This window comes from Helianthus annuus, chromosome 13 (assembly GCF_002127325.2).
Source record: "Helianthus annuus cultivar XRQ/B chromosome 13, HanXRQr2.0-SUNRISE, whole genome shotgun sequence".
In the NCBI taxonomy this organism is placed as follows: Eukaryota; Viridiplantae; Streptophyta; class Magnoliopsida; order Asterales; family Asteraceae; genus Helianthus; species Helianthus annuus.
This window is the reverse complement of record NC_035445.2, coordinates 120,266,485-120,280,463: the sequence shown is the minus strand read 5'-3', so window position 1 is coordinate 120,280,463 and position 13,979 is coordinate 120,266,485. Positions and strand designations below refer to the sequence as shown.

The 13,979-nt window shown below is 34.4% G+C and overlaps 1 long non-coding RNA gene across 3 annotated transcripts; it reads left to right on the top strand.

The window, feature by feature from the left end:
- Nucleotides 1-8,663: 8,663 nt before the first annotated feature.
- LOC110899210 lies at nt 8,664-12,737 on the top strand. 3 transcript variants are annotated; one of them, XR_004875786.1, is made up of 5 exons: nt 8,664-8,889; nt 9,070-9,224; nt 9,476-11,191; nt 12,318-12,396; nt 12,496-12,737. It is a non-coding gene; the product is annotated as an uncharacterized LOC110899210 (long non-coding RNA). The 3 variants fall into 3 exon arrangements; XR_002570002.2 differs by lacking the exon at nt 9,476-11,191 and having other exon boundaries at nt 8,666-8,889; nt 9,049-9,224; XR_002570001.2 differs by lacking the exon at nt 9,476-11,191 and having other exon boundaries at nt 8,667-8,889.
- The last annotated feature ends 1,242 nt before the right edge of the window (nt 12,738-13,979 follow it).

The following is a 13,979-nucleotide window of genomic DNA, read 5'->3' as shown; positions in this document are numbered from 1 at the left end:
TCAACTCTAAATGTACAAAGTACCGGTACCAAAATTACCAGTACTGAAAATCGCTTAATATGGGTACCGATACCGAATATCAAGTCCCAAATATGCATTCCTAATGATGACCACCTCATGTATAAAATCTTTTCATTCCCCTTTGAATATCTGAAATCGACTTTGTTCTTAGGACTTTTTTAACTATTAGAAATGGTTTTCATCACGTAGTTCTTAAATAAGCATGTATGATATGGATAGTTACTAACTCATTTTAAGTTAGCAAGTTATATAAAAGTGGCGCGTTATTTATTTGAGTAGACCCAAATCAACTCATTTAGCTAACAAATATCACCCAAAGCAACTCATTAGTTGAAGAATGAGTATGCCATGTATAACGGTGGATATTTCCATAAGTAGGCATGCATGTTTTTTACTACACCTAGATAGAAATGACTTCCACCAATATCATTTTTACTAGGGTTAATTTTTTACTACACCTAGATAGAAATGATCACCATGTACTGATTGATTAATTATCTAAAATTGTGAATTCTCAGTTGATGGAAATACTCATGCATCATGTGGTGGTGTTGATAGCCGAAAGACAATGCGCTAATCGGTCTTTGTCCCGATTGCTAAGTGTTGTGTGCCTTATGTCCAAGTCTTGATGCAAAACTACTATCGAGCCGGGGGTCTTACTGGAAGCAGCCTCTCTATTCCTACAGGGTAGAGGTAAGGCTGTCTACATCTTACCCTCCTCAGACCCTACCTTAACTTTGCTATTGGTGGGATTTACTCAGTATGACTATGATGATGGTGTGACGGCCCCCAAGGAAGTGAAGAAATGCGAATTCACTTATTGGCTTAACTTTTGTTTAAGTTTGCATCTATTTGGATCCACTGTTGTATAAATGAAATATCTAGACATGTATGAAGTGCTGGTATGTTTCGTTAATTGTAATACATATATTATAAATATGAGTGGTCAAAAGTTAAGAATTAGGTGTTGTATATTTCGTAAATTCTAATATATATTGTGAACATGAGTGGTTGAAAGTGAAGAACTAGGAGAATCTTTAACGTGAGTTATTTAGTCAATTTTTCAATACCGGTTCTATATTTTTAAATCTTCATTGCTAAATATTTATAATTTGTAGATCACGGTTAAGGCGAGATGTGTGCAATAACCTTGATGTATATTTTTTTACCAAAACCTTAATGTCTATTCTTTGTTTATTATTTTCTTATAATTTTGTTTGTATTCTGAGTTTATGTTTTATGTAATCATTGCAGATTTTTGGCCCTTCTTATTAGTTTAGTTGACGATGACATTAATCTGAGAGGTGGACCTGTAAGGTCAACATTTATAGAGATATAGAGGAGATAGATGAAGGATTTGTGTGGCTGGTGGTACAAGATAGAATTCCTACAACAGATGCTTTAGCTGGGAGAGGTTTTGTTGTAAGAGATGGTTTGTGTAAAATGTGCAGTGATACTACGGAGTCGTTTGATCATTTGTTTGTAGAACGTGTGGTCGCTAAGTGTATTTGGAGATTGGTCTGTGAGTGCGTCAAAATTCCGATATAGACTGGGGGCGGTTCTCTTCAAAATATCATGGATCGTTGCCTAGGTCTGGTGATGGAGAATAAGAAAAAAGAGGTGGTTTATGCAGTGTTTATTATGACAGCGTGGAGGATTTGGATGGCTAGAACGACAAAGTTTTTAAAGGTGTGAATGTCTCGCTTTAAAGGGTGCTTGAAGATATTAAAGAATCGACCTTTTGGTAGATTAGATATCAAAGAATTCGGGCATTTCTATTTTGAACTGGAGTTCCTTTTTGGGATTAGATTTTGTTAGTGCACTACATCTGTTGATTGCATCTAGGTGTCTAGGATCAGGTCTTACATTGTATTGTATAGCATAGGGCACGTTTTACAAGAAAACAGGAGTCTGTATAGTTTTTATGAGATAGGTCCGCTCATAGGGTCATGAGGTTCCTGGTTCGCTTATTTGTCATAGTGGTTCGCTTATGTGTACCAGTGTGGTCCGCTTTTACGGTCATGTGACACATAAGCGGACCCAAAGCCCTATAAATAGTAGCCTCATGAGCGGTTCTTAGTAGTGATTGTCGAGTTCCACGCCGAAGCTCTGCCGATGTGAAGATTGAGCTGTAAAACGTTTCAAATCAATAAAACAAGCAGTTAGAAGGAAGAACAAGCTATATCTACTTGCATTTCTTATTATTCCGCATCTGAAACGCAAGAGACAACCTCTGAACGACTCGTTTGGGTCAGCAAACGATCCTACAGATTTTTCCTAGAGAGGGCAGGGGTGGCACAAGTTTGGGCTAGGTAGTTTTCTTCTGTTTATAGCGAAGGCATTAATGTCAAACTTTTTGTCAGATTATAAGTATGTGTTGGACCTACAAAAGAGCATATGATATCCAAAAGCCAAGACCTGATTCTTAGATCAAGAAATAAATAGTTGATGAAGCAATTCTCTCCATAAAGATAGTGAATCTTGAGCACCTAAACAAAACATCTGTATAAGAGCATAGCTAACATCTGTTGAAGACTTGGAACTGTTGTTCAAGAGTACCAACATCTGTTGAAGGCTAGCATTTGTTGAATACCAAAGCCCTGATCAAGGCAAAGGTCTGATGAAGAAGACCAAACATATGTTAGGCTAAACAGATGTTTGGACAATTGCAACAGAGGATAGCTTAGATAGTGGTTTCTCAATGTAACAATACTTATCTCATCACTGATTAGAATAGCCTAGACCAGATCTTAGGATTTGCTCAGATATTTGCAAACATTTGAGAATCTTTTCTGTTAGGAATGTTAGATGTCACTATCAGGGTTGCGTCGCCAATCACTGAACAGAGCTTTCGTACTTAGTATAAATAGATCACACATGTTAGTGATCTATTCATCACTTCACGCACATTCTCTTTCGTAAGAATAGTTCTAGTGAGTGATCGGCTATGGGGGGATTGTAAAATCATTTCTGTAAAACTTTTGACTATTATCAATAGAAAAATAGTTTATGATAATGTCTCTCTATTTTTGAATTGTATTGTGATAATCAATATTAGTTTGCAAATATCAAACTCAGATCCTAGCAGTATGAATTAACGATAAATAGTTTTTCATATAAGTAACTTTCTTGAGCCCGGGAAGCAATCCAGAGTGATAACCTAGTTAATATATATATACCAGTAATAAGAACCATGCGCATTGCAGCGCTGGACATTGCAAACGTCAAATTGATTAGTCCAAACATTATGTGGTGCGTTAACCGTAGGAAAACGCGTGTTTCAATGTAACCGATTTAACTCAGTGTAACATATATAAGCATTGCGATTGGATCAAAACCTAAAGTAAATCGAATTTGTAATTGTAGAGTACAATCATAACGTATTATATGCGACCCGACTAACTTGAATTATATCAAGTTAAAACGTATTATATATGACCCGAATCTTACGTAGAAAATGTACAAAATAAAGCATGAAAGCGTACACTATATTTACGTGGAAACACAGACAAACTCGAACTTATACGAAAAAGTATACCAAATTTATATCGATTCGTAGACAAACTCAAATATTGTACCAACCATGTGACGTGATTATGTGAAGATTACAATCGACCATTTTACATTAAAACATAGACCAAATAGAATTTAATCAATGAATAAAAATGTATTATATTTAACTCCACTCGTTTTCAAACAAAATTTACGTTGAAACGTACATAGAAATTAAGCATGAAAAAGTATTATAAATGAAAACAAATTCATGTCGAAACAGAAATTAAAGTAAGCATGAAAAATTGATATCATATTATATTTGACCCGACTCGTTCCAAATAAAATTTACGTCAAAATGTAGACTAACTCGAATTTATATTAACACGTACATAAAAATAAACACACAACAATTTTTGTTTAAGTTAATGACCGAAGGTATTAAAAAAATTAGATTATATATACTCTCGAAAGAGTTCAAATGACAATTTACAAAGTTTATAAAAGATTAAGAGATTTGTTTGATTTTTCATTGAAGAGCTTCCTGGCCTCTTATGTCTGTGTCACGCATACCACAAGTAGACGTTTGGGTTTGAAGACTGTTTGTTTTCTCGAAGAAATATCTCTAAAAAACCTCTGCGCGTCCTCTTTTTGGTGGAGATATGGGTTGTCCTCTTCTAAACTCTTTTCGTGCCCTAATATCAAAACACTGGTGCTCCTCCCACACAAACTTTAGCATCTTCTTCTCCACGCCTTCTCCTCCTCCCAGCCCCCACCCTCCCACCGGCGACAATCTCCCACCTGCGCCACCCTCATACCGTCGTTCTCCGCATCGCTACCACCTCCCACCGTCCACCCTCCCACCGACGTTCTCCATCACCGCCACCTCACCCCGTCTACCTTCTTTAGAGCTGCCACCCGAATTCTCCGCGTCTCCTCTTCACCGCGCCACTCCACTCCCCTCCCCTCCTCCCTCTTCACCGCCACCTGAATCAAGAGCAAGCAGCCGCCATCCTCTTTCACAACTGGCATCATCTTGCACAGCCGACATCAACTTTTCGTCAAAAAAATAAGGTATGTTTTATGTTAATTTTCAGTTTTTTGATGTTAAATTTCATAAATCTGGTGATAGTTTGCTGAATTTTGGTGTTAATTTTTAGAATTGTGGTGTTATTTTTCTTATTTTTTGGTGTTAGTTTTCAGATTTTTGGTGTTAATTTTCAGAATTGTGGTGTTAGTTTGCTTAATTTTGGTGTTTGTTATTAGAGGTTAAAAATTTTTGTTTGCTAAATTTTGGTGTTAGTAGCTTGCGGGAGTTAAAAGGCAAACAGTCTTCTTCTGACAGACTATAGAGGTTTGGTCCACCTCTTCTGCTAAATGTCTGTACGTAGACTACATACATTTTACCTCTAAAAAAACAAACAATACCTATTTCCTAAACGAGGAAGGTAAATGAAATTTGAGAAAGTTAAGGGTTAAAAGGAATGTGTACCGACATTTTGAAGATTATATAAATTTATAAATTGAAATAACTAGGTTTAAAGAAGTTCGTCGCGTTGCGGTGAATAAGAAAGGGTAAATTACTTTTTGAGTCTCTGTGTTTTAGTGGTTTTAACTACTTAAGTCCAAAATCAAAATGTTTAACGCCCTGAGTCCCTATAGCCACTTTTCTTAACCATTTGAGTCCAAATTTCTAACTCTGTTAGAATTTTTTGGTTAAGTATTGTTAAATGACCAAAATACCCTTATAGTTAAAAAATAAATTATTATTAGATTTCTCTATCTCTCTTAGACTATGGGGTATGGTGAGGCTTGGGTTGGGGGCATGAGTTTGGTTTGGCCATTAAGAGCCTGCGATGTCACTTACTAGCCCGCCCCACGCCCGGCTTCAAACCCACGCCAATGGGGGCCACGCCCAAAACCCACGCCCAACCCAAGCCCCCCGAGGTGATGACTTGTGCGTTTTCAGCCAACCCACGCCCCAACCCAAACCTCATACCTCATGGCCTTATATATCTTTTCCCCCTTATCTCTTTCTCACTCTAAACATTTTCTCACTCTAAGCATTTTGCACCTTCTCTCTCTATACACCTGCATCCCCAGCCACCATCAACACGATCACAACAACACCACCACCACCACCACCACCACCACCACCACCACCACCGTCACCACCACAGCCTTTATATTATTCAGGGGTTTTTGTTTATATCTTTTTCTAAAGTCAGTTTGATTCTCACCCTCCCAACGATAAGATGTTTCACAGGACCCTCATCATGTACACAGCATCCACCTTCTACTTCGTCAAACCCTAACTTCATCTCGTACGTTCATCTTCATCTCATATTAATATTCATCTTCATCTTCAAACTCACAGTTCACTTCAAAACCACATCATTTATGCACCAAAATCCACAATTTCCATTTACATCCAACACCATTCATGGCAATTCTACTAAATTCAACACCCCCAATAGCAAACTACTCCAAAACCCCTCAAATTCTCTCCTAATTTCACCACTTTCCCGCCAAAATCAGGTTTTCTAGGGTTTTTATTAAACTTAGCATCCTTAGCATCAACACAAACAGCAACATTAGCTTCAAAAGAATCTGTGTTCACACTACCTAATTGGATATCAGGTAAAACAGACTCGAAAACCAAAGATTATAGAATAAATGATGCTTTTTTGTACTTAGAATACATGTTTGGAAAAGGTCATAAACCTGATGTGTACCAAGCTACACAATTGTTATACGATTTATGTAAATCGAAACGCCTCTGAAAAGCAACTAAGGTTATGGAAAGGATAGTCGATTCGGGTGGGGTTCTGGATGCGGCTTCGTATAACTTTTTGGTGAGTCAGATGTGTAAAAGAGGGAATGTTGGGCATGCTATGCAGTTGGTGGTGTGATGGTGTTGATGGTGGTGGGGATGCAGGTGTCTAGAGAGAGAAGGTGCAAAATGTTTAGAGAGAGGGGAAAAAGATAAAGAGAGAAATCAAATAATAGTTTAATATTTTTTTAATTATAAGAGTATTTTGGTCATTTAATAATACTTAACCAAAAAATTCTAACAGAGTTAGAAATTTGGACTCAAATGGTTAAGAAAAGTGGCTATAGGGACTCAGGACGTTAAATATTTTGATTTTGGACTCAAGTGGTTAAAACCACTAAAACACAGGGACTCAAAAAGTAATTTACCCTTTTTTTTATTTAGTCTGTGTTTACAGGTGTTTTGAAATCACTACGAGCGCGTTGCGAACGAAACCGCTGACAAGAATAAAAAGAAAATGTAGAAAAAAACACTAAAAGATAACCGAAAGAAAATCAACAAAAAAAATTGTATGGTAACGATGTTGTTCGTATGAAACCCGTGGTCAGAGATGAGCAAATGGTTCTGGGTACCGGTACCAAATTTGCCAAACCAAAAGATCTTAAATACCAATTCGATACCGACTTTTGGCGTTCCTGGTACCGGTTCACTACCGTTTTTACCTTCATATACCGGTACCGTAACCAGTATTTTCGGTATCAGTACCAATTCTGTATCGGTTGACACCGAGCTCATCCCTACCCCTGAAACTAAAAAAAAGAAAAAAATTAAAGGTTGAAGAAAATCAACAAAAAAAGTTGTACGATACCGTTGTTGTTCGTACGGTACCCTTGATCAAGGATGAGCAAATGCTACTGGGTAGCAGCACTGAATTTCCCGAACCAAAAGATTTCCAATATCAATTCGGCATCAACTTTTAGTGTTTTCTGTATTAGTGTCGTTTTTACCTTCATGTACCGGTATCAAATAGGACCGTATCAGTATTTTCGATACCAATACTTGCTCGATACCTGTTGACACAAAGCTTATCCCAACCCGTGATATTAAAAAAATGATTAAAGTTAAAAAGTAAATAAAATAACTATTATAATATTAAATTAAAATAATAAAAGTATTAGAAAAACTATATATTATTATAATATTAAAATTACTATTCATTAGCTTCTATTTAATATAAATAATATAAATATAATATAATATAATATAATATAATATAATATAATATAATATAATATAATATAATATAATATAATATAATATAATATAATATAATATAATATAATATAATATAATATAATATAATATAATATAATATAATATAATATAATATAATATAATATAATATAATATAATATAATATAATATAATATAATATAATATAATATAGAATTGCGCTAAAATGAGAACCACCCCGAGTTGTAAGAACCGCGAGAACCACACCATCCGGGTCGCCGTTTACCACGATTTTTTTTTACAACTAGATGTGTGTATTATAAACACAGCCGTAAAAAAAATTTAAAACGCCCCTCTCCCACCGGAGGGGGTAGTTTTTTACACCACAAGTTTGGTGTAAAAAAAAAAAGAAAAAAAAAAATAAAAACACCAAACTTGTGGTGTAAAAAACTACCCCCTCGGGGGGGGGGGGGGCGTTTTAAATTTTTTTTACGGCTGTGTTTATAATACACACATCTAGTTGTAAAAAAAAATCGTGGTAAACGGCGACCTGGATGGTGTGGTTCTCGCGGTTCTTACAACTTGGGGTGGTTCTCATTCTAGCGGTCCCCTATATATACATATGGGAAGGTTCATTTGAGAATAAGATTTTATTGAGAAGAAAAAGAATAAAAGGGTATAATTGTAAAATATTAAATAGTTTTTTTCTCATCTCATTTATTATTATGTTTGACTAATTAATTAGTCATTAAGACTATAATCCTCCACACTAAATATTTTTGCTTACACACATCAAAAGTTATCCTACACATTTCGAAATTTATCCTACACATATTGAAATTTATCCTACACAACTCGTAATTTATCCTACACGCCTCGTATTTATCCTACACTATAAATGAAATTTTATTTTTATTTTTTGTGAAAAATATATATCTTAAAAATAAGTTACAAATTTAATATAGTTAATTATTAAAGATAAAACTACCAATCTATTATATATAATAAACGAAAAAAATATAGGACACATGTCACAATATTAGGGCTTCTTAGATGTGGTTTTGGTGGGAAATTGGATGGGTTTTTTTTATTAATGGGTTATACGGGATCCGAATTTTGACCCGGGTATATATTGCTTTGTTCCTTTAATTCAACAACACTGAGAGAACTCCTTTTCTCTATCGTTCCTTTCAAAACCCTAGCGTCGCAGACACATTTTCTTCAAAAAAAATTGACATCAAACACCGATTTCACATCTTCATTACAGGTAGGATTATGTTCTATCATTTACCAGTTTGTCATCGATATATCATTTACTAGATTTTCACTCTCAAAACCCTAAATCTCAATCTAAAGAAACTAAGCATAAGGTATGTTTTCTTCTCCATCCTATTGTAACTTGAAATTCCTTTGATGATTCTATGATGTTCATCTGAAACATTTTAAAAAGTGATTTTGTGATGATTATTGGTTTTAGAAAACGTTGATTCGAATCTTATTAACATCATCGTTCTTCTTATTTCTTTTAGATTCGGTCATAAAATTTGCAGGTATGATGTTTGTGTTCTATGTTTATGTGTTCATCATTTATCCTGCCATAAACCCTAATGTAGTAACAACCGAATAGCCCATCAGTTATTTTTACCGCCGCAGTCGCAAGCATTCCGGTCAAGCTTCGCCGGAGTCGATCGAACTCCAGTTCAAGGTAAGTATTATATCGATTCAATCGTTTTATTTATTCCGAGAAAAGCCCTATAGTTTTAGTCTAGATTGTAATTTGTAATATGTAAAAAAGAATTTTGAATTTATATGCGGGCGGGCGACTGCTAGGCTTTCAATTGGGAAGATGATAAATTCAAAAAAAGAAATTTTGATTGTATTCTTTAGATTGAATTGATTGAAATATGTGTGAACTCAAACTTGATTTGTTATAACACAACCATTCTAATATTGAAGATCTTGCAACTACCATTGAAGGATTTCATTTGTAGGATTGGCACTATATGTAAGCTTTTGATTCTTTTTAACTCTAGGGCTGCTTTTGATTTTAGGGATGTTGCTTTTAATTTGTTGTAAAAAAATTTGCCAGAAAAAGAAATTGATTGTAAAGATACGTTGAACAAGTTCATAATCCAAAAACGGTCTGCGTTGACTTTCGTTGACATCCAAAGTTGACCAATTTAAAAGTAAACAGGTCAAATACACACACCTAATATCACTGATATATTCAATATAAGATAAATGTAACTTAACAAGAAGAAAAATAAATTCACATATATAAAAATAGAACATACCAGTAACACAGTGCTGATTCCCGACATTCCCAATTCATAAAAGAAAGAAATAACTGAAATGCTCCTCAAAGTCGGACTAAAACAAAAAACGCTCATGTTAGAATCAGCTCGAAAGAACAGCAAAAGAGTAACTACCACAATGGTGAATCTTGAAATCCACATACGTGTTTAACACGATAGTTACAGCATATTTCATTGTTTTATAACGTTCTTGTACAACCGTGAGTGCTTTATTCAAATAAGATGAATGTTGATCCAGCTTTGGAGTTGATTTAACCGTTTCAACGAGAAAGAACGCCATATAAACTGGACAGAAGATTAACAAAGCTATTGAAACCTGAATCAGAAGGAATTATAATAAGAAAAATTGTAAGAAAACTAAAAACTGTGTATTATTAATTATGCTATAGATAGTATTAATATAAGTGTACTTTGAAAATGTACTCTTCTGGAAGAAAACGTGCTAGGAGATTTCCGACGACATGTGATGCAGAAACTAGGCCTGTTATCAAACTAAAAACAGTTGCACGTTTTCTATGATCAACAATATCTGCCTGCAAACCGCAGGGACCATCCGTGTACTTTTGGAAATCTAAGGACCCAACTCCAAAGTTTTGATCAACCACAGGGACTAGGGACTATTCGTGTACTTTACTCAAAAGGCTAATTGGGGACTTTCAAACGGTTTGATGTGTTCCTCTTTAAATTCTTTTTTATTTCACCCATTTCAAACGGGTATGGGTATGAGATTACCAATACCCGACCCGAACCCGACCCATTGCCATCCCTTTCCTGTGCGAGGATCATGTGGCCAAACTGTGTCCCGCCCATTCTGCACATTATAAAGTCTTCAGACAAAAATTTACATAGCATAACATAATTAATGATGTAACAATAAAGAATGGAACATATAGCATATAAAACTAGCACATGATTATGAGTAATTTCAAGGACTCCTCAAATTTGGATATATAGATCAATTAATAAAACTCAAGATCCAAATTTATCAACAAGTCTTAACATATGATTGTATATAGTGTCTTTCTAGAAAATGTACTATAGCTGCACAATAATTTTTACAGCTTGACAGTCAATTTCCTAATAAAATATGACAATTGTTTTTGAGGAGTATAATAATTTCATTTCCTGCATACGGTATGTAACAAGTTCATTTATTGCTAACAGTAATTGACTCACTACCCTTTTCCATAAAAGCACATTCATGATCTATATCCTTATGTGGATGTGGAAGTGCCTAGCTATAGAAATATGGTGAAAGCACATTCAGCTCCGCCACTGCCACTGATGAATGGATGTACAATAATGCTATAACCAAAAGCAACAGCAGATACTTTTATTATGCTATAGCCACGACCAGGTATCTTTTTTGTCGCTCCTACTAAGGTGTATCAAAACTAGGGGTGGCAAAATGGGTGGATTGGGCAGGTTTGGGTAATGGGTTAGGATGGGTATAGGTTAGGATGAGTTTATTAAGAAATGAGTTAGGATGGGTTTAGGTCAAGATGGGTTTTTGTCAAGATGGATTTGGGCATGATAGACTAAAAATATAATTTTTTTTAAAATAAAAAAATAATAAAAAATAAAATAAAAAAAATAAAAAAAAATTCCACCATGCTTTATTTTACTTCCTTAGATACAAGAAGGTCATACTGCTGATTAAAAAAGTGTATATTAACTGATAGATTTCTATAATTTGATTTATAGTTGACCCTTACACAACTTTGTTGTCCTCTTTTTATTAATAAACATAAGGGTGGAGGGTATAACCCTCGGGGAGTTGTGCGGTGACTTGAGTCACCGATTCGGTGACTATACCCTCGGTTTGGGGGTGTTCGGTGAGGAGGAGAGATAAGGTGAATTTCGGTGAGTGTTCACCGATTGAGGGGGGAGAGTGATGAGAGGAGAGAAGAGAGGAGAGAGAGAGGCTCAACCAATCATTTTTTTTAATTGAGGGGTGTTTGACCATACCTTGTGATTGAGTGCAAAATGAGGAGTGGAATAGCGAGTTAACATGGCATATATTATTGGGTAGGATTCACTCAAACACCCTAGGGTGATTGACTATACCCTCCACCCTAAAGAAACTAATGCGAAATCAGTTAATAGGCCTGGACCTAAAAAAGACCTACGCCAAGATCTGACACAAAGTGGTCAAGAACCACGTTGCAGGCTGGGTTTTGAAGGGGATCATAAGATAGGGGTTATTTCAAATTCGTTAATTTTGAATCAAAGTAATGTATCTTATTTGTTGACAGCAGAACAGTTGATTCTCTTATTTTATCTAAGCATGTATCTGGGAGAATTTGTTAAAGACTCTTAGAAAATGATTTATGACATGTATCTGGGAGAATTTGTTCGTAGAATTATATATATGATGGTGCCCTTTATAGTGATACAATTCTTCCCAAAGAAAAAACTTAATTCATATATAGGTATTCTTCAAACCCTTGGTTTCCTATATTTAAATTGTTATATTGGTTCAGGTTTGCAGCAATTGAATGCAAAAAGTCTCATAAGGTTTTGCCCAGTTGATGCAAAAGTCTTTTCGCCTTTGTTGATTTGGTATCCTAATCTTTTTTCGACATAACAGTAGATGCATAAATTTGGTTATGTATGGTGGTGTATTTTTTGGTCTCTAAGGCTTGTGGATGTTTATTGCAGTTAGCAGTAACTTGGAAACAATGGGTGCATGGACCAGTCAAATTGAGCAAAGAAAAGTTGCTAAGGTTGGAGACTAATCATCGAAAAAAATCATGTTATCAGTTATTTACCGTTAACAGTAATATATCACTCTGTTTGTATTTATTTTATTTATAAACTTATAATTAATGTAAATCAAAATTTCCTACCCGGGAAGTTCCCGGGTGATAACCTAGTTAATGATATATGTAAGTTTACTAATATACCCTTATAGTTACATTAAGTACAAATATTAAATGAGGTCTAATGAAGCATTTCTATTGGTTGAAATTTCTTCTTTTTTCTTCTTACAAAGAATTTCTTCTCATTTGAACCCTCCACTATATATATATATATATATATATATATATATATATATATATATATATATATATATATATATATATATATATATATATATATATATATATATATATATAGGGTGGGGTTCCTCTACAAAGTGTGCTTTGTCTAAAAAGTGTAAGAAGTGATTATGACCATTAGATTAGGTAATTGATGGATAAGATTAAATGAATAGCAAAATTGTAGTATTTATTTTAATTAAATTGATTAATTTATTGAATTAAGGGTATAAAAGTAAATTTCACATGCCTTAAATTTAGGAATCACATACAACTCACATGTAACTTCCCCCCATCTTTTTAAAATATCAATAACTTTTTTATACATAATTTGTTTTTTTTTTAAAAAATTATACCATAATAATGAACGTTTTTTATCTTTAATATGAGTACCATATAGCTACATATCTAAAAAATTAAGATTCAAATAATTCAGACACTAGTGTGTCTTATATAGTGTCTTCGTGTTTTATATTGTGTATTTCACTGGTGTGTTTTATATTGTGCATTTTAGAAACTATTGTGTTTTATGACTAAGGGGTGTGTTTAATTGTGAAAACTGGTATAACACAATGTGAAGAAATCAGTTGATAAAACACAACGTGAAGAAATAATGAATGTGTTTTATGTTTCGAAATATATGATGGGTGTGTTTAATTGTGAAAATTGATATAACACGGTGTGAAGAAAACGTAAACTGATAAAACACAATGTCAAGAAATGATGAATTTGTTTTATGTTTCGAACTTCAGATAAACTAATTGTGGATAAGAATGATGTAACTGTCAATTTTGAATAATTAATAGACATAAGTTTCCATAAAAAGAGCCTTTATTTATTACGATATAAAATCTTCCATAAATAGTTGCAATTATACAATTACCTTAATACCCTTTAGTAAAATTACACTAGATGCCACATGTCACAAGGAGATTGCTTCCTATACTTTGTAGAAAAACTAGACTTTGTAGCCAACTTCTACCCTATATATATATATATATGGGGCTGCTAGAATGAGAACCACCCCGAGTTGTAAGAACCGCGAGAACTACACCCCACGGAGCGCCGTTCGCCATGATTTTTTTTTACAAGTAGATGTGTGTA